Raw genomic sequence first — 19,815 nt, 5'->3', positions numbered from 1 at the left:
AGTTTACAGCGCAAATTAGTTTTGCATTCAAAAATTTTATACACAAATTGTTTTATGACATTAGTTGCAATCCCCACAAAGCGTCAGCACTCTCTGCCTTTCTCTTTCCACCTTAGGTTCTCTGTGTTCACTTGTCCAGCTTTCCTATCCCTTCCTGCCTTCTCATCTTTGCTTTGGGGCAGGGGTTGCCCATTTGGTCTCATACTTGATTGAACTAAGAAGCATGTTCCTCAAGTGTGTTATTGTTTGTCTTATAGGCCTGTCTAATCTTTGGCTGGAAGGTGGACTCCACACATATGTTTACCACCATCAGTTGTAATACTTCTTAGCAGATTCCACTTAAGGTTTTACTGAAATAGTATTTTCTCAACTTCTAAACAGACTATTTCTAACACAGACTATTCAGGAGGTGAATTCCTCAGTCACTTCAAACTCAGCATTGCCTCTTCAAAGAAACAATAACTGAGCAGTATTAGTAACATCTGTCAAATCATCAGGAGCCAAAGAAAACCACTCAAACTCATTTGCTTTGTTTTTTTAATTGACTATTGATGTTGTTCCCACCGTCCTCAACCCTTCGAGCAACTATTCTTCCTGAAACGGTAATAGTTTTAAACAAGTTTATTTTCTCTGGACACATTTCTTAGCTACTGCAATCAAACATGATTCAATCAACTTACCATCAGTAAAGGGTTTTCCTTGCTTGACTAAGAAACAAGCCACTTGGAAGCTTATTTGGTAGCAGCCTCAATTTCATTTTTGTAAAGAAATTCTGCTGTGATGAATATTCCATTTTAATTTTTCTCACCATTACCTTCCTTTGAGTTGGAAATCTTGTGATAAGTGCTTAGTCTGGCAACAATAACATATATGGTATTCTTTTAGCAGAGATATAGTGTCATTGCATGATAAACACAATGCTTTGCCATTTAACTAGATAGCAAAATAATCTACACTCTAGCGTGCCTTAAAAGCATGACATTCAAAGTTCACTTTGTTCTTCTTTTGGCATGCACTGATAACAATAGAAATTACAATAATAAGTTGTGGTGTAGTGATATACCTGGTGCTCGAAATGCTGTTGAGTTATAAATGAGTCACTGCAATTTGTAGTGCCCCGAGCAGCCTCCGTTGTTGTTGTTAGGTGCCGTCGAGTCGGTTCCAACTCATAGCGACCCTATGCACAACAGAACGAAACACTGCCTGGTCCTGCGCCATCCTTACAATCGTTGTTATGCTTGAGCTCATTGTTGCAGCCACTGTGTCAATACACCTTGTTGAGGGTCTTCCTCTTTTCTGCTGACCCTGTACTCTGCCAAGCATGATGTCCTTCTCCAGGGACTGATCCCTCCTGACAACATGTCAAAAGTCTGTAAGACGCAGTCCCGCCATCCTTGCTTCTAAGGAGCATTCTGGCCGCACTTCTTCCAAGACAGATTTGTTCGTTCTTTTGGCAGTCCATGGTATATTCAATATTTTTCGCCAACACCACAATTCAAAGGCATCAATTCTTCTTCAGTCTTCCTTATTCATTGTCCAGCTTTCACATACATATGATGCGATTGAAAATACCATGGCTTGGGTCAGACGCACCTTAGTCTCCAAGGTAACATCTTTGCTCTTCAACACTTTAAAGAGGTCCGAGCAGCAGTGAGAGATGAAAAAGAGTCACGTTTGTTCTCTTTTACAATTTTTTGTTCTGCTGTTGTAGTGCAAAAGCAACCATAGATAATGCCTAAATAAATGAGCATGGCTGCGTTCCAATAAAACGTTACTTATGGGTACTGAAATGTCAATTTCACGTACTGCTCATATGTCAGAAAATACTTTCCTTCTTTTGATTTTTTTCAGCCACTTAAAAATGTTAATATTCTTAAATTGTGCACCAAACAAAAACTCAGATTTGGCCTGAAGGTTGTAAATTTGGCAACCCCTGCTTGTTGAGCCAGTCTCAGGAAACTTTTCCCAGATTCCATGCCTGAGGGAAATCTAAATTGTAAGAATCTATGTCCAACTTTGGTGAATCTAAATAAAACCCCTGCAATACCCGTGGCAGAAGACTCTCTTTCCTCAAAAAAAAAAAAAAATTGACAGTGGGTGTGGTGATAAAAAAAGACTAGTAGAGCTGTAATGAGAGATACTAAGAAAAGACTAGATAGTGGATGGAGTCCCTGGGTAGTGCAAACAGTTAACATACTCAGTTGCTAACAAAAGTTTGAAGGTTTGAGTCCACCCAGAGGTGCCTTGAAAGAAAGGCCTGGGCACCTACTTCTGGAAAATCAGCCATTGAAAGTCCTATGGCGCACTGCTCTACTATGACACATCTGAGGCCACCATGAGTTGAACTTGACTCGAGAGCAACTGGTTTACTGGTGAGATAGTGAATGGAAGAATAGTGTGAGCAACCATAATGGAGGAGAAAGTGTGAATGGTGAGGAATCGGAGACCCTGTTTGAGGAAGGAAAGGGGGTGTGGACATTGAAAACCTATTGCTCACATTACCCCCTGGCAGATGTATTTACTGTGTAAATAAATGTAGGAAAGTCAATTCCCCTTACTTTATCTGTAAACGAGGATGGTTGGACAAAGATCCCTAGTGTAGGGTGCATCCCAGCTCACAGAACTATGAAACGCTGTCCTAACAAGCACATAAACTGTCAATGAGTTTAGCCCTGCATTTGAACAACTTTAAAGACAGGAGACTTTCTGTGTCTCCTATTGGGTTGACATTTATTTGTTTACTTTACTAAATAGGGCTAAATAACTAATTACAGCCTATGGAGTCCTAACTAACTCCATTTCCACAGCTGGTCCTTTTTCTTGATAGCTCAAGCTAGCTATCCCTCCCCTGGGAACCTGAGGAAATAGTGCAGACAGGGAGGGGAATTGGGAGCCATTGTCAGCTCCTATCTCTTAGTTCCATAGCAGCTATCTCCTCCTGTTAAATATCTCTGAAGTTGCTTCCAGTTCTTTAACAAGGGTGGTTAGGGAATGAGTCTTGTTTATGAAAAGAATCTAAACTCAGTGTTCATTTGGAAAAAACATCGTTTTGTGTGACACCCTTGTCAAAAACAACAGCAACATTCTTTTAGATTTTTTTTTTTAATTCTTCTATTCCTTAATTGTGACTAGCTTGGATGGACTACTCAAGGAAAAGCAGGAGTTCAAAAGGGAGTCATAAACAAAACTTCCTCCTTCCAGTTGCTAACCAGGCACTGTTTTCCAAAAAGGAAGAGACTTCCTCGCTCTTGGCCTCTGGGGTCTGGGGGAGGGGAGCTTTATTAGTCAGGTTACTCCAGTAGCTGTCACATTTGCTTTCCAGTTTGCAGCTGTCCTGTGATACGTTTATTTGAATCGCAGCCTCAGAACTGACTTGCCTTTGTTTTTGGCCCAACGAGGCTCTAGTTAGAATGGGAAAATTTAGCCACGCTGTTCAAGTTAAACATGTTGCAGTGGGAAAACATGAACCCCAAGACTGGTGTGACAAGGTTGGAATTTTCAAAGTAATTGCCTTTCCCCGTGTTGTGCTTTTGTTTACTTCTGGGACTGGTTGTCCTGTTAGCCTCATGTTTGCTCAGACATTTTCTTGGGGTCATTTAATTACCATGCTGTTTTGTCCAAGGAGCCCTGGTGGCGCAGGGGTTAAGTGCTTGGCTGCTGATCGAAAGGTTGATAGTTCGAACCCACCAGGCGCTCCGTGTGAGAAAGATGTGGCAGTCAGCTTTCATAAAGATTTACCACCTTGAAAACCCTGTGGGGCAGTTCTACTCTGTCCTATAGGGTTGCTATGAGTCAGAATCTACTGGATGGCTGTGGGCTTGGTTTGGTTTGGTTTCTGTCCAAGAAAAGGAAAATTAAAAGCCCATTGGCTCCCTTTGTGCATTCATGACCATGTTATAGTTCAAACCCGATGCCAATGAGTCGATTCCAACTCATAACAACTCTATAGGACAGAGTATAACTACCCCATAATGTTTCCAAGGAGTGGCTGGTGGATTCGAACTGCCAACATTTTTGGTTAACAACTGAGCTCTTAACCAATGCGCCACCAGAACCATGTTACAGTTAGAGCTTTAATATAATAATAATAATACTGCCTTGCAGATCTAAGGTATGGTTTGGTTATACAACACCTTCGCATACCCTTCTTGTTTAACAGAACAAGCTGTGTGAGGTAGACAGAGCAAGAGCTTTATTCCTATTTTACCAAAGATACAATTGAGGCTCTAAGAGGGTAAGTGACTTTCCCAAGTTTTTGGTTCAGCCAGCACTAGAACCAACCAAAAGACTACTTGCAAAACATCACACTTCCAACCTTCTTTCAGAAAACCAAAGATGTTGCTTATGACAGGGCTTAGAATCGGCCTGTAGGCAACAGTATAGCAGAAGTTGTTAAAATAATGGAATACTTGTGCACTCGTTGGTAAAGAGCTACTGCCTTGAGCCCCTCAAAAGGCTGCCGGGTTGCATCAGCATGGAGGAGTACTTCTTGGGTGTGCACTGTCCTGGTGCCTGCCAGCTCTCTTGTGCAGACTCCCATCTGCATGAGTCCAGATGATCAAAGTTGAGAGAGCATCAGCTGGAGAGGAAATAGTATTCCTGGTACCAGCCCTAGAGCCTTAAAGTATAAATACACAGTTCTCATCTGAGCCCTTCCCCCCAGCCATGGTTGCCATTGCCGGCCAGTACACCTCTCGAATGCCTTCTTTTAGCAATTGTGGGGAACATCAGCCCCCTTAATGTATCATACTACTTTTTAAATATTTTTAATGGTATCCAGACTAATAATCAAGGCAAGACAACAACAAAACTGTGAAGTAGATTCCTACTACTTATCTTTTATCCACAGCAGATGCTCTACCCCTGAACTGGTATCTGCTTCCTCAGGTTTCCCCATCCCTCCCCCACAGTCTGCTAGGGACTTCCACTACATGGTGATAGCTGGGCTAGATCTCCTCATGCTTTTCCTCCCTTCCTTGTACCTTACCCACCTATCTCAGCTGTCAAAGCTTCATGTTTGAAAGTGTTAGTGATGGTGAGGGTTACTTATGCTCAAAGACAAAATGTTTTAGGGACATCTTTGCTGATGAAACTTCAGGCCCTACAGTAAATCAGACAGGAGATATTTTTGACAGGTGGCTTTTCTGTCCTTAAGCTATATCATTTGGTGAATAGAATACCTACCAACAAGGTGTTTTATAGGTTCTTCAGTGTTTCTAATAAATGTTGAAACATTTCTAAAATCCATTTTTAATGTTTGATTAGCTTCTAATCTAAAAAAAATAGGGGGTCTCATTTAAATCCTTGAAATATGTTTGTGAGGAGGATATTCACTCCAAAGGCATAACTCTCAAGATGGACATAAGATGCTATCTTACCATGGGTTAAGAGCCCAGGCTTTCAGTTTCTTTTGACTAATGGCAGTAAAAAAGAGGCATGAAACCTACAGATTTACAGACATAAGAGACATACCAACCAAATGCTAATATATGATATGGAACTTATTTGGATCATGATTCAAATAACCAACTGTAAACACAAAAGAAAAATGAGACACTTGCGGAAATATGAACAACGACTGAACATTTGATGACATTAAGAGATTATTAATTTTTATAGGTATTGTAGTTATGTTTTTAAAAACAGTGAATTTCTTTTGAAGATGTATATTGAAATGTTTACAAGTGAAAAGATATCAAATCCTCCGTGTGCATATGTGCGTTGGCTGGGGGATGGGTGGGGTACAGATGAAATAAGATTGGCCATGAGTTGATCATTGCTGAAGTTGGGAAATGGACACGTGGGGATTCATTATACTGTCCTATCTGCTTTTGTTTATGTTTGAAAATTCTTAATAATAACAAAGACTTAAACAAAAAAAGAGCACGAGCTTTGAAGTCTGACCTGCTCGAATGTGAATCCTGGCTCCACTTACTAGCCATGTGATATCCTTAGAGAAGTCACCTCGCTGAACCTCAAATGTCCTCATCTGTAAGGCGGAGATAATGTGAAGATTGAAAGAAATAATATATGTGAAGAACTTAGCAAAGCCCTTGGCACACACTAAACAGTAAATACTACCTATAATTAAAGAGTCCAATTATTCTTTCCAGCTCTCTGGATCTATAATTGGGGCTACTAGACAGTTCATAAGGTTTTCACTGGGTAATACCTTTCAGAAGTAGACTGCCCGGTCCTTCTTCCTAGTCTGTCTTAGTCTGGAAGCTCAGCTAAAACCTGTCCTCCATGGGTGAACCTGTTGGTTCATCCCCCAAGTGTTTGTCAGTTTATCGTACTGTGGGGGCTTGTATGTTGCTATAATGCTAGAAGCTATGCCACCGGTATTCAGATACCAGCAGGGTCACCCATGGAGGACAGATTTCAGCTGAGATCCAGACTAAGACAGACTAGGAAGAAGGACCCGGCAGTCTATTCTGAAAGGCATTAACCAGTGAAAACCTTATGAATAGCAGCAGAACATTGTCTGATATAGTGCTGGAGGACGAGCCCCCCAGGTTGGAAGGCCCTCAAAAGACGACTGGGGAAGCTGCCTCCTCAAAGTAGACTCGGCCTTAATGGGATGGATGGAGTCAAGCTTTCATGACCTTCATTTGCTGACGTGGCACGACTCAAAATGAGAAGAAACAGCTGCAAACGTCCATTAATAATACGAAAGGATTATTAAAGATTCATTAACAACCTGCGTTATGCAGATGACACAACCTTGCTTGCTGAAAGTGAAGAGGACTTGAAGCACTTACTGATGAAGATCAAAGACCACAGCCTTCAGTATGGATTGCACCTCAACATAAAGAAAACAAAAATCCTCACAACTGGACCAATGGGCAACATCATGATAAATGGAGAAAAGATTGAAGTTGTCATGGATTTCATTTTACTTGGATCCACAATCAACAGCCATGGAAGCAGCAGTCAAGAAATCAAAAGATGCATTGCATTGGGTAAATCTGCTGCAAAGGACTTCTTAAAAGTGTTGAAGAGCAAAGATGTCACCCTGAAGACTAAGGTGAGCCTGACCCAAGCCATGGTATTTTCAATCACATCATATGCGTGTGAAAGCTGGACAATGAAGAAGGAAGACCGAAGAAGAGTTGATGCCTTTGAATTGTGGTGTTGGCGAAGAATATTGAATATACCATGGACTGCCAAAAGAACGAACAAATCTGTCTTGGAAGAAGTGCGGCCAGAATGCTCCTTAGAAGCAAGGATGGCGGGACTGCGTCTTACAGACTTTTGACATGTTGTCAGGAGGGATCAGTCCCTGGAGAAGGACATCATGCTTGGCAGAGTACAGGGTCAGCAGAAAAGAGGAAGACCCTCAACAAGGTGGATTGACACAGTGGCTGCAACAATGAGCTCAAGCATAACAACGATTGTAAGGATGGCTCAGAACCAGGCAGTGTTTTGTTCTGTTGTGCATAGGGTCTTTATGAGTCGGAACTGACTCGATGGCACCTAACAACAACAACAACAACAGATAGTTTATACCCAAGATGTTGTCACCATTAAAGTAAAATAGTTATGAAATATAAACTCAGTCCTTAGAGTCGATTCTGACTCATAGCGACCCTATAGGACAGAGTAGAACTGCCCCATAGAGTTTCCAATGAGTGCCTGGCGGATTTGAACTGCTGACCCTTTGGTTAGCAGCCATAGCACTTAACCACTATGCCACCAGGGTTTCCTTATGAAATATACAAGTTGGCTATCGCCATTTTCCAGGTGGTGACTATGTCTGAGAAAGAGAGGCTGTGATACCTGCACAAGAGGCAATGATAGAGAAGAATCAGACAATTGGTCCTAAAGAATGAGAAGTTTTGCTTTGCAGGTTTGTGCCTTTAAAAGCATCCTTGAGAACAAGGATAACATCCGATACTTCTTTTGTATGTGCTTCCCTCACTGACCAACCCCACACACACAGACCCACAGTCAATGTTAACTGACCTATTAATTCTCCTTGAAATTCTTCAGAATACAGAGGGGAATAGGCCTGGTTACCACTGAAGCAGGAATAAGGGTCCCTTCCAGACATAATCCCTATGCCTCACATAGGACAAGAGAACTCTGTAATAATACTTTAATTCTTTTGACAAATATTTACCAAGAGTCTACTATGTGCCCATACTCTGCTAGACACTTAACACACATTTCAGTAATCAGGCCCAGCCCCATTTTAAACATGAGTAGACTGAGGCTTGGGGAGATTAAGTGACTTGCCCAGGGTTAAAAAGCTAGTAAGTGGCAAAGCTGTGATTCTGAAAACAGAGCTATTGGACTTAGAAGTCATATTCTTTTTTTTTTTAATACTTAGGGTTACAGCTTTATTATAGCAAAAAGGATACAAACAAGGAGATGCTTAGGGCAAAGGTTCCCAACACACAGCTTCTGTGTCCTAAATAGGGATGCACTATTGTCCCACGCACCTTGATGTCTATCACCAGCCAGGAAGGCTATGGAACTTCAGTGTCCAGAGCTTTTATTGGGAGTCTCATTATGCAATTCAAACTCAAGCCTCTCTCCTCTGAGGTTGGTCAATATTGTGAGGTTGACATCACACCATGAGGTGGGTCTTCCTGGCATAGTCAGCCCCAATCCAACATGAGTCATTAACCCTTAGATGAGGTCGTGAAAGACACTTCAACCATCAATGACTCTTCAATCACTGGGGAAAGTTCAAGGTTTTGGAGGTTATCATTCAGGAACCAAGGACAAAGACCATATTTTTTGGATAAAGTTAACTTCTTTACCCCACACACCCTAAATGAAACTAACCCTCTGTTCCTCACTCCTGACTCTATATACCACAAGAGAGTGACAAAAGTGAAAAGGTGATCCAGATGCCTGCTATCTCCCTTATCCCCAAGATCTGGCTGGCCTCAGCCCCATACCAGTTGGTATGCAGACCTCAATCAAGTCCTCATTTTCTTCGGTTTTTTAAAAAAAATTATTGTGCTTTAGGTGAAAGTTTATGGCTCAAATTAATTTCTCATACAGAAATTTATACACATATTGTTTTGTGACATTAGTTGCTATCCCTACAATGTGACAGCACAGTCCCCTTTTCCACCCCAGGTTCCCTGTGTCCATTCAACTCGTTCCTGTCCCCTCCTGCCTTTTCATGCTGCCTCTGGGCAGGAGCCGCCCATTTGGTCTGGTGTATCTGATTGAACTAAGAAGCACATTCCTCAATTGTATTATTTTTTGTTGTCTAGTCCCATCTAATATTTGTCTGAAAAGTGGGCTTCGGGAATGGTTTCAGTTCTGGGTTAACACAGCATCTGGGGGCCATAGTTTCGGGGGTTCCTCCAGTCTCTGTCAGACATTAAGCCTGGTTTTTTTACGTGAATTTAAATTCTGCTCCACATTTGTCTCCTGCTCCGACCAGGAGAAGTCATATTCTTAACTTCTAAGTTTTTACCACAACTTCGTACCCAGTATGGAAATCGGGGAGGGGAGCGTGTGAGGGGGTTGGAGATATTTTTCTCTCCCTATGCTTCATTAAAAGGAGCTCTGGTGGCACAGTAGTTAAAGCGCACAGCTGCTAACCGAAATGTTGGCATTTTGAACCCAGCAGCCACTCTGCAGGAGAAAGATGTGGCCGGCTCCTTCACAAAGATTTACAGCCTTGGAAAACCTTTGGAGCAGCAGTTCTACTCTGTCCTATAGGGTTGCTAATTCTGACTCGATGGCAATAGATTTTTTTTTTTAAGCCTCATTAATACATCAAAAGTTTCATCCCAGTATGGTCTATTTATGTTGCGGTGTGGTTTATTTATGTTGCAGTGTGGTCTATTTATGTTGCTAAAGCTGTAACATACAAATAGCGTTTAAAGGCAGCTTTAGACATGCAGGATGTTGCATCCATTTCCACATTGTTTTCATGAACTTTCAAGATACACAGAACCAAACCCTTGTTTTGCAGTCAGGTCATCAATGCTTCCTAAGGCCACGTGGCCTGTGCAGGGGAGAAAGTGACAGAACAAAGAAGCCCTTCACGTTGAGACTCAATACCAAGCCCAAGCTGCACACGAAGGTCCAGAGTAAGAGAACAACATGGAATCCATTGAGCTCAGCTATAAGGGAGAGGCGGGGCTGCCAAACAGGCCCCTCGCCAGCCCTGAGTCATTACTGGCTTCCTGAGCCCAGCCAATCTACCTGCTTCTCAATAAGATCATTATTTGTCCTTCTATTTTTGTTTAAAGCTGTTGTCACTTCCTTTTCTGTCTGGCGACACTGGAAGCTGCCTCCAGGCAGGATGACTATGCTGGCCCCTCTTCTAACCCCCAACTCACCAAGATGAAATATATGTTAGAATTCCCCTTGCTTGGCTATTTTTTATCTTTAATGGGCAGAAAGCATCCTATCTCTCACATTTCTGGAGCTTCAACTTGTCAAATTATTAGATCGGCAAACAGCTCAGGATTTGGGGTAATGAAAAGTGCTAGCCTAGCAACTCTGGTTTCATTATTAAGTGGTTGTGGTGGGAGACATATGGATTCATAGGATCAGAGTTCTTTGAGCTGCAAAACCCTCAGAACCTTAGGGCTAGACTGCGATGATGCAACTTGGTCGCTAAAGATTTGTTTGTTGCTTCCTTGTTCCTCCCTTCATTCTTAGGCTCCAGAAATACTTCTCTTTTGCCTACTAGATATCAGTGCCTTGGCCCCACCCTCAGAGAGCGCTCAACCTGAGGAAGGGTGTGGTTGACAGACAGCCACAATACAACGTGGCCAGTTCTATGAAGAAGTGGCAGTGTGGGATGCTGGTTTAGAAAGTACACCTTAAAAATCAGACAGTCCTGGGAGGCGGGGCCAAGATAGCAGAGTAGTCAGGGGCTTCCTGTGGTCCCTCTTACACCAAAGACGTGAAAAAAGTGAAATCGATTATATATGACAATCTAGGAGCCCTGAACATCAAAGGCAAGGTTGAGGAATTGGACAGAGAGGCAGGGGGAGGGAGAGAGTTCAGAAGCAGTGAGGAGTTGTCAGACCTGACCAGGCAGGATCCGGCACCCTGCAGGCTGGATTGGCTGGCACGAGTAGGGAGGCATGCAGTGGTGCTCTAGGTGTGTTTGCCACATCAGAACAGAACGAGCGGTGGAGAGTCTACTCAAGCCTCCAGAACCAGTAGAAAGCTGCACTCAATCGGCAAAAGAACCTGCATCTGACCTACTGCCTGGATCAAAAAATACCCCTTTGAGAAAAACCTCTCTCCCATTTACCTGCCCCCTCCCCGCTCTGCACCAGTCTCTAGGCCTGCTTCAGACACTCAAGCCAACCCAGTACAACAAACTGACAGACACATGGTGGTTCTATGTATAGGATCATGTTATCTGCAAAGACAGATAGCTTTATCTCTTCGTTTCCAATTTAGATGCATTTTGTTTCATTTTTCTTTCTTAATTGCTCGGGCTAGAACTTCCAGTACAATGTTGAAAAATAGTGTTGGAAGCAGGCAACCTTGTCTTCTTACTGATGTTGTTGTTAGGTGCTGTTGAGTTGGTTCCGACTCATAGTGACCCTATGCACAACAGAAGGAAACACTGCCTGGTCCTGCGCCATTCTCACAATTGTTGTCATGCTTGAGGCCATTGTTGCAGCCACTGTGTTAATCATCCTGATATTAGGGGTAAAGTTTTCAGTCTTTCCCATGTGCATATGTTAGCTGTGGGTTTTGCATAAATGCCCTTATCAAATTGAGGAATGTCCCTTCTATTTCTAGTTTGCTGAGAGTTTTATTCATGAAACAGTATTTGATTTTGTCAAATGTCTTTTCTGCTTCATTTGAGGTAATCATTTGTTTTTGTTCTATTATTGTGGTATATTATATTGATTTTTTTTATGTTGAAACACCCTTGCATTCCTGGGATAAATCCCACTTGATCATGCTGTTGGATTCAGTTTGCTAGTATTTGGTGAGGATTTTTGCATCCACATGCATAAGCGATGTTGTTCTGTAGGCTTCTTGTGATATCTGTGTGACTTTGGTGTCATGGTAATGCTGGCCTCATTGAATGAGTTATAAAGTGCTCTGCCTCTTCTATTTTTTGGAAGAGTTTGAGTAGGGTTGGTGTTAATTCTTTAAATATTTGGTAGAATTTACCAGTGAAGTTGTCTGATCCTGGATATCTGTTGTTGTTGATGAGAAATTTGATTACTGATTAAATCTTTTCACTTGTATTTTTTAGGTCCCATTAAATTCTCTATTTCTTTGTAAGTCTGTATAGGTAGTTTTTGTGTTTCTACGAATTTGTTCATTTCATCTAGGTTATCTAATTTGTTAAAAAAATTTTTTTTTTTAGTGTACAATTATTCCTAGTATTCTCCATAATCTTTATTTCTGTAAGATCAGTAGTAATGTCCCAGCTTTCATATATGAATTCAGTTATTTGAATCTTCTCTCATTTTCTCCTTGTCAGTCAGGTTAAAGATTAGACAATTTTACTGATCTTTTCAAAGAACCAGCTTTTGATCTCGTTAATTCTCTCCATCGTTTTTCTTTTCTCTATTTCATTTATCTCTGCTCTGATCTTTATTATGTTTCCTTCTGGTAGCTTTCGGCTTAGTTTGCTCTTCCCTTACTAATTCCTCAATGTGTAAATTAAGTTATTGATTTGAGATCTTTCCTTTTTTAATGTATGTCTTTATAGCTATGAATGTCATTCTGCCTTCACAACATCTCATAAGTTTTGATATGTTGCATTTTCATTAGCCTCTAAGTATTTTCTAATTTCTCTTGTGATTTCTTCTTTGATCCATTAGTTGTTTAACAGCGTGTTAGTTAATTTCCACAATTTTGTGTATTTTCCAGTTGTCCTTTTGTTAATTTCTACTTTCACTACATTGTGGTCAGAGAGAATACTTTCTATGATTTCAATCTTTTTCCATTTATTGAGACTTGCTTTGTGACCTAACATATAGGCTATCCTGGAGAATGATCCATGTGCACTGGAGAAGTATGTATATTTTATGTTGTTGGGTGGCCTGTTCTATATATGTCTGTTAGGTCTATGGTGTCATTCATGTCCTATATTTCCCTAATATTCTTCTTTCTAGATGTCCTGTCCATTATTGACAGTAGTGTATTGAAGTCTCCAGCTCTTATTGTAGAGCTATCTATTTCTTCCTTCAATAATGTCAGTGTTTGCTTCAAATATTTTGGGGCTCTATTGTTTTTTTATTATTATTATTGTTAGATGCATATGTATTTGTATATACTTGTTATATTTTCTTGTTGAATTCAACCTTTTGTATTATTATATAATGTCCTTCTTTGTCTCCTTTAACATCTTTCAACTTAAAATCTATGCATTTCTGATATTGATATAGCCATCTGAGCTCTCTTTTGGTTACTGTTTGCATGGGGCATTTTCTCCATCTTTTCACTTTCAACTTATTTGTGTCTCTGTATCTAAATTGAGTCTCTTGTAGACAGCATATAATCAGATCAATTTTTCTTATCCACTCTCCCAATCTCTGTCTTTTGATTGGAGAGTTTAATCCATTTTCCGTTTAAAGTAATTACTGATAAGGAAGGAATTCTGTAATTTTTCTATTTGTTTCTATTGTCTTAAACCTCTTTTGCCCCTCATTTCCTCCAATACTACCCTATTTTGTGTTTAGTTCATTTTTTTGTAGTGAACCATTTAGATTCTCTTCTTGTGTATATATTTTAGACATTTTCTTTGTGGCTACCATGGGGATTACTTTTAACATTCTAAATTTATAACAAACTTGTTTAAATTGATACCAACTTAACTTTAATACATATAAAAACTGTTCTTCTGCCACTTCTCCTCCCCCTTTATGCTGTTGTCACAAATTACACCTTTATACCCTGTGTGCCCCAAACCAGACATTTACAATTATCTTTTATGCATGTATCTTTTTAGCTTATATAGGACATAACAAGTAGTGTTACAACACAAAAATACCGTGAGACTGGTCTGTATATTTGTGCGTAAAATTATCTTTACCAGAGATCTTTGTTTTTCATGTCTTTAAGTTACAGTCTAGTATCCTTTCATTTCAACCTGAGGGACCTCTGAAGGACTACCTGAAGAAATCCCTTTAGCATTTCTTGTAGGACAAGTCTCATAGTAACAAATTCCCTTAGGTTTTGTTTATCTGGAAATGTCTTCATTTTGCCCTCATTTCTGAAGGACAGTTTTGCTTGATGTAGAATTCTTTATTAAACAGTTCATTTCTTTTAGCACTTTAAATTTGTCATCCCACTGACTTCTGGCCTCCAAGGTTTTTTGAGGAGAAATTGGCACTTCATTTTATTGAATGAAGTGTTATACATGTGTTGATTCATGTCTCTCTTGCTGCTTTCAAGACTCTCTTTTCAAAAGCTTGATTACAATGTGTCTTGGTGTGGATATCTTTTGGTTTATCCTTCTTAGAGTTCACTGAGCATCTTGGATGTCTAAATTCATGAAATTTGAGGAGTTTCTGACCGTTATTTCTTCAAATATTATTTCTGTCTCTTTCTATCTCTCTTCTCCTTCTGGGACTACCATTATGTGTATGTTGTTACACGTATGGGGAAGACACTAAGCAAGACTAAGAGTGCTGCTTACAATGCTGGGGTTGGGAGGTGTGGCCATCATGAGAGTTTTCCTCTAAGATATCTTCTTGCAAAAAGAGTAGCTGACCAAGCTGCTGCTGAGCTCTGAAATTACCACTGAATTTACAGGAAGCCTACACTTCCTATAGGCTGCTCCTGGGAAATGAATGAGCACAGCAGGAATACTAGACAGGTCTCCTCATCGGATAAACTGGATTCCTCTGATTGGTGTCTTTGGCTTGAGGACTCCCTGACACACTTGTTAAACCTTCTTTAGAACTGCACAGCAGACTAGGATGGTTCCATCCAATCAGCCTTCCCTCCTTCCTTCCTGCTTTTCTTCCTCCCTTCCTTATCTCTCTCTTTCATAGACAATCAGACTTGCATTGCATTGCAATGTGGTATATTGGCTCTCCCAGACTCTTCTGGATCCCTCCCTATTTTCTAGTGATATAATCCAACCCCCTTACCATGGTTTACAAGTCTTTACCATCTAGCCCCTCCCCAGCCTCTTTTCTTCCTATATCCTTATTACACTCAGCACCAGCCAGTGTGAAATGCTTCAGTTCCCAGAACACTCTATCCTCCTTCTTACTTCTGGGCCATTGTCCAAGCTTCCCTTCACGCACTAGTCTTAAACCATATCCATCCTTCAGGCTTAATTCAGGCATCCCTCTCCTGGGAAGGCTTCCCTGAGCACCTGAAGTGGCTCTTCCTCTGTGTTTTCATAGCACCCTCTATCCTTATCACAGACTTCACTACAGGCAAGTAAATGGAAAACTTGTGTAGTTTTCTATTAATGATGCCAGGCACAAGAATTGCATATTCCTTCTTTCCGAGTTGGTTGTCTCATATCATACTTAAGAAATGGTATCTCTATTCTTTATGCTCAAGTTCAACTTCAGTTCTGCTTTGTAAAAAAAAAGCAGAGACTAATTCCCTACTGAATACCCTACCTCATTACTGTAATAATGTGCTCAGCTAAAAATATTCATGCTTCCTATTCTTTTTTACAGATGGGGTGAACAATGAAATACAAGCAAAAGTCATAAAGTAGGGTTTCTGGGAAGCCCTTTTACCCTTCCTTCTACCCACTGCTTGGTATGTGAATCTGATGCTTAAAGTTCCAGCAGACATCTTGGGACTATGACAGAAAGGTCAAGATAATTACAAACAGCCCTGACATTTTTTAGCTGCTAAACCAAAACCAGCAACCACCTACCTTTAGAATTTCATTACATGAGACAAATAAACCCTCATGTGTTTTAGCCACTGCAATCAAGTTTTCTTTACTAACAGATTAATGCAATTCTGAACTGATTCCCTTCAACAAGTTCTGTTCCCTTCTCTTTAGCTTTACTCATGCCTGAAATGTCTCCCTTCCTCCCCACTATCCTTTCCGATAAATCTCTGCCTACCAAATCTTATCCATCATTGAACACCCAGTTCAAACAACGCTTGCTTTATGGCACTTTATTTTAGCCTCTCCCAATACAGATTTGCAATTTACCTCTTTTGACTCACTTCTATTGCACTTTATCTGTACCTCTGTTGTGGAATATATCTAATAATCTACCTTGTGTGACTACCGTTAGTGCTCCTACTTCTGTTGTATACTTCTTTGTACTTTCTGCAGTAAATAGCAGAGACACATGGATTTTTAGGCATTCAGTAAATCCTTGTTGAATTAAATATAAACTTACAATGTGAACATAACTTCTCTCTACACACATATGTACAGACACAAACAAGCACACATTTAACAACTACTGTCTTTTCTGGAATGAAATTAGGCAGAACACAAGCAAATAGATAAAATATGCCTTCAAATTATATCTTCTACAATTGATTTGGAAAATGAAATTATTCACATGACAGCGAAGGGTTTACTTCTGTTTAAGTTTATATTGAACACTCCTTCATTTCAACATTTATTTATTGTCTCCGCTATGAAGTCATAGTGCTACGAACAGGGTTATATTAAGATGAATGATGGTTTGAGTGGGGAGTGTCATTATTAAAACTGAAATACAGAGACTATGGAAAAGCCCAGGTGAGTGTGATGAGATCCTGAACTTATTTAAGAGTAGGGCGAATAGGAAGGAGAAACATGTTTGTACCATTTGGCTCAGACTGTGAGGATAGTCAAATAAACATTGTTTAAAGGTTTGCCATTCAGGCACATACCAGATATTGGACTTGTATTGAATATTATATGCCCACCAATGATGCAGATGAAGAGGGAAAAAGAGCTGACAGTCAGTGTTTAAAGGGGATATTTTGACAAAAGATTAATGCTTATTAATAACTCTAAGAAAATAATCATAAGATAAACAGCTGAGGAGAGCTCATTAGGAAGAATGACCCTTACACAGGAAGAACATCTCTTTCTCTATACACACAGCACTTTGTTCATCTCTATTATACCCATTGCCATCGAGTGGATTCTGACTCATAGCGACCCTACAGGACAGACTAGACCTGCCTCATAGGGTTTCCAAGGAGTGCCTAGTAGATTCAAACTGCCGACCTTTTGGTTAGAAGCCAAGCTCTTAACCACTGCGCCACCAGGGTTCCCATCTCTATTATAGCCTTAATTAATCACATTGGATTATAGTACTTTATTTATATTTCTCTCCTAATGTTGAATACAAGCATAACTTATTATTCATCTTTGTGTCCACCTAATGCCTGATATATAGTAGACATTCAGGAAATGATGACTGGTTGCCATTTTACTTGACTTGTCTCCAGCATTTAACATTATTGACAAGAGCCTTCTTCAAATACACTCCCTCCTTGATTTCATGACATTGGATTCTCTTGGCTGTCTTTCTCCTCCCTAATAAGTCATTTTCAGTTTTCTTTGTGGAGTCCTCTTCTCTCCGACTACCTTTTAAGTGTTCCCATTCTTCAAGGTACTGTTTTTTGAGTTTGGTTTGGTTTTGTGCTCTTTTATATCAAATCTAGAAAACATCTTAGCACTCTTCTCTTTGAATATATCATTCCTTTAGCATTCTTTCTGAAACCTCAACTAGAGGTATTTTAGACTTCCTTATGCCATCCTCAACGTCTCTTAACCTCTTTTAAATCTTTTTTTCATATCTTTGTTTCTTTGTGCTTTTTACTCAGAAATAGCATCTGACCTGTTTTCCAACTGACAAATTCTCTTCATCTCTCTGTTTAATCCATGCAAGGAGGATGTGATGATTAATTTTATGTGTCAACTTGGCTAGGCTATGGTGCCCAATTCTTTGGTCAAACACTAGTCTATATGCTGTTATAAAATAGTTATTTGTGATCAAATCAGTTGGCCTTAAGTAAAACAGATTACCTTTCATAATGTGGGTGACCTCATCCAATTAGTTGAAGACCTCAAAAACAAAACACTTCTCCCCAGGGTATATTCTGCCTCCAGACTATAGACATTTTGCCAGAACTGCTTCACTACTCACTCTTCCTCTTGCCTGATTTATAGATTTTGGAACACAAGACTGTAGGAATCTCCAGCCTGTCACCTAACCTTTAGATTTTGGACTTGCCACTCCCCTCCGCCAACAATTGTGTGACGGCTGTGAGGACCATGATCTTGGGGGACATCTAGCTCAATTGGTATAATCTGATTTATAAAGAAAATATTCTATGTCCTACCTCAGTGAGTAGCATCTGGGGTCTTAAAAGCTTGTGAGTGGCCATCTGAGATACTCCACTGGCCTCACCCTAGCTGGAGCAAGGGAGAATGAAGAAAACCAAAGACACAAGGGAAAGATTAGTCCAAAGGTCTAATGGACCACAAGTACCACAGCCTCCACCAGACTGAGTCCAGTACAACTAGATGGTGCCCTGATACCACCACTGGCTGCTCTGACAGGGATCACAATAGAGGGTCACAGGCAGAGCTGGAGAAAAACGTAGAGCAAAATTCTAACTCACAAAAAAAGGCCAGACTTACTGGCCTAACAGACTGGAGAAACCCTGAGAGTACGGCCCCCGGACACCATTTTAGCTCAGTAATGAAGTGGCTCATGAGGTTTACCCGTCAGCCAAAGATTAGACAAGCCCATAAAACAAAACGAGATTAAATGGCCACACCAGCTGAGGGCCAAAGATGAGAAGGCAGGAGGGAACAGGAAAGCTAGTAATGGAGAACCCAAGGTCAAGAAAGGGGAGAGTGTTGACATGTTCTTGACATGTCATGGGGTTGGCAACCAATGTCACAGAACAATATGTATACTGTTTAATGAGAAACTAGTTTGCTCTGTAAAGCTTCATCTACAGTACAATTTAAAAAAATTTAAGTTATTGATATAAGAATTCAGTGATCCTGAAGCTTCTCAAGGGAAAACTCATAATAGAAAATGCATATATTAGACCTGTTTTCCCCTTGCTTTAATGATTTATTCTTAAGTTGAGAAGTAGTTCATTTCATATATGAATAAATTTGACACCAAAGCTGGCAAAAAAAAAAAATCTCTCTCTACATACGGATATATAAATAAATAGAGACAGAGATGGAGATACAGATTACTGGTTGTTTCTCTAGAGAACTCTAAGACAGAGGGGGTTTTATACTTAATTATTACAAAAATTATTATATTTTTCAAACTTCTATTTCGGTCTTTTCTCAAATCTACCTACTTCAGTTTTCATAGTTTCTTATGTCTTAATCAGAGAACTGGTGGCACAATGGTTAAGGACTCAGCTGCTAACTAAAAGGTTGGCAGTTTGAACCCAACAGGCATTCCGTGGGAGAAAGATGTGGCAGTCTGCTTCCATAAAGATTACAGGATTGGAAACCCTTGAAGATTTCTACTCTGTCCTATAGGGTCGTTAGGAGTCGAAATCAATTCTATGGCAATGGGGTTTTAAGTCTTCATATCCTGAAATTCCCTTTTATTTTTTTTAGCGTATTATTTTTTATTTGGTATCTGGTAATTTAAATCTTATATTTTCAGTCTTTGTGAATCTGTTTCTGCAGACTCACACGCATAATAGCTACTTCTTTTTAGGTTTAATGATTTTTGTTTTCACTGTGAGCTCATGCTCCTTTGAATTTTACCTGTGGGAATTCCTTGAGGCCACTTTAAAATTTTCCAGAGAGAATTTTCGTTTGTATTTTCCTCGCGACCTACCCCCATCCCAAACCAGGTAAGTATCTTTACGTAGACAGGGTTTTTTTGTTTGTTTGTTTGTTCGTTTTTCCCCTAGATCACTTATTGAAGTAGT

This window comes from Elephas maximus, chromosome X, assembly GCF_024166365.1.
Source record: "Elephas maximus indicus isolate mEleMax1 chromosome X, mEleMax1 primary haplotype, whole genome shotgun sequence".
NCBI lineage: Eukaryota > Metazoa > Chordata > Mammalia > Proboscidea > Elephantidae > Elephas > Elephas maximus.
The sequence above is the reverse complement of the archived record's forward strand: the minus strand, read 5'-3'. Positions refer to the sequence as shown.